Raw genomic sequence first — 341 nt, 5'->3', positions numbered from 1 at the left:
TGTGCGCGTGCGCGCACACACACACACACACACACACACACCACTCAACACCCACCCACAGCCTTCCCCTCCCACATACCCACACTCACACACTCCTGTCCACACACACCGGTCCCCACCCATATAATGACCCCCTCCACACCCACACACCCAACTGCACACCAACACCCCTCCATTTCCCACATCCCTCCCCACCTACACATCCCTGCCCACCCACATACTCACACACCTACCCATGCACCAACACCCCTCCATACCCACACACTCCTCCACACCCGGATACCCACACTCACAAACAAACCCACGCAAACCCCCTTCCACACACACCCGTCCCCACCCAC

Source organism: Gavialis gangeticus, unplaced genomic scaffold, assembly GCF_001723915.1.
Source record: "Gavialis gangeticus isolate Ggan-Ray unplaced genomic scaffold, GavGan_comp1, whole genome shotgun sequence".
Taxonomy (NCBI): domain Eukaryota; kingdom Metazoa; phylum Chordata; order Crocodylia; family Gavialidae; genus Gavialis; species Gavialis gangeticus.
This window is presented reverse-complemented; position numbering follows the sequence as displayed.